Consider the following 2,018-nt stretch of genomic DNA (forward strand, 5'->3'; position numbering starts at 1 on the left):
GATATTGAAAGTGCCGGTAGTTTAGGCACATTGTGGATTATATTACGAGACAATGTATTAAATGCCAAACAAGGATATTTCACAATCATGATAAACACAACAATGCATGTTAAATATATTTAAGTGTATCAGTTAAGTGTTGCTTAAACTTTCAATGCTTTAATATATTTATACCGAGAATTACTAACAAAAAAAAAATACGAACGCAACATACGTTTCAACATGAGAAAAACTCCTTCAATTTTTTTTCTGACATCACTGCTAGGACACCAAAAACTTTTAGGTCATCAAACATTCTTTAACGTGAATCATACATATTAAAGTAAAATAATTTATATGGATGAACAATAAAGCGATAAAGGAATATCCATCATTGTTCATAAGTTGAACGTTCTCATAATTGGAATACAGACAAACGTTTTCTTTGGACACCTTCGATTCCTCTACGCGGATCTTTCCTTATTCTACTATCCGATCTGTGATGAAAATATGTACAAACCGATACAACAACGTGAGAGGGTGCCAACTTGATATGAACGACCCGACCTTCAGGTCATCTACCGAAGTGATCCGAACAGCTTACCGCTAAAATCAGTAAACCAAAATCCAACCGTGGATTCTACGACCGCAGCGCCTGAATCGGCTCTGCATGTCTTTCATGTCGTCCTCGTCTTCGCCCTCCATAGTAGCCCCAACGCCGGAAGCTTCTCCTTCGCTCTCTCTTCGCCGGGGCAGCCATCAGGCCGCCAGCCTCACCCAATTTCCGGCCGTAATTTCCCAGCACCTTGTCGATTTCCTTCTGCGCTTCCTCTTCCATCTCCTCGACATCCTCCATCGATTCCATTGTCTCGTCGATCATTTCCTCGATGATGCCGCTTTCATCCTCTTTGGACATTTCCTCATGGACGCGGCCACTTCCGGAAGCTTTACCAGTGCTTGCATTGTCATCACCTCCGTAGATTTAGCCAAGGAACCAGCGCCCGAACCGTTGCAAGCTGATTTTCATTTGCGAGCTACGGAGTTATATAGGCTTTACTGGTATAGATCTTATTCACCGCCTTCCGGGACCGTACAACTCTTTTGCTAGTATAGCACAAACTTGCTTGTCATTTTCTTAGCGGCTTCCTTTAGCGATCGTTTAATTTTGTCCTCTTCTCTCTGGATTGACCGAATCTGTCGATCCAGGGCGTAGATCTTTTCTCTTCGATGACCATTCTTGAACCTATAATATTTCGAATACGGTTCATAGATCTATTTTAATCTCAAGGTTAAATGTAAAGCATATTAATCGATTTACAAAACTTACCATGTCTTTCGGATTCCTTTCTTGCGACTTCCGAAAGACCCATTTTCAAGTTTCACTGTTTTTATTTAGTTTACAAGGTTGGTAATAATTGTTTTTTGTTAGAACTAATAAAATCTGAGATGAGATTTATCAGGAAATAAAACTCTTGGAAAGAAAATTTGTTCTTCGAGCTGAGATGAATCACGCACGCAAAAATATTTACACGTTACACAAATAAAATCGCACCAACATTTCAAAAGAGCGAAACCGTTTTTGTAAACAAGAGCTTCAATTCGAGCCCACCCGCCCGCAATCCAAACCATCCAAACATCACTGATGAAAGCAGCGAATCCTCTTCTTTTCAACAAATATAGAGCTGGATTGCGTGGCTGACCATAAAATAAATAGACCACCAACGATGTGAAAAGCTCTTGTTTACAAAAGCAGTTTTGCCCTTTAAAATGTTGGTGCCAACATCGAAATTACCCGCAGACGCAAAAATGTCAACATTATTATTTTGTTTATATTTACTTTTCTTTGACACTCTTGGCAAGACCGATTCTGAAGGGCGTTCGGGTACAAATCTCGCGTAACATTTGAAAAGAGCCTACAGCCAAAACGTAAACATGAGAAAATTTGAAATTACTACACGGTGCAGTAGATTTTACCTGGGTGCTGCGATAGAGCCGCTTTTCTACTCTCAAGCGAGTAGCGGATATTTTAAATCAATCCT

The 2,018-nt window shown here is 40.0% G+C and overlaps 1 pseudogene; it reads right to left on the minus strand.

Moving 5' to 3' along the window:
- The window catches only part of LOC134205586 (charged multivesicular body protein 3-like), an 18,779-nt pseudogene extending 17,440 nt beyond the window's left edge, over positions 1 to 1,339 (minus strand).
- Positions 1,340 to 2,018: the final 679 nt, after the last annotated feature.

Source organism: Armigeres subalbatus, chromosome 1 (assembly GCF_024139115.2).
Source record: "Armigeres subalbatus isolate Guangzhou_Male chromosome 1, GZ_Asu_2, whole genome shotgun sequence".
In the NCBI taxonomy this organism is placed as follows: domain Eukaryota; kingdom Metazoa; phylum Arthropoda; class Insecta; order Diptera; family Culicidae; genus Armigeres; species Armigeres subalbatus.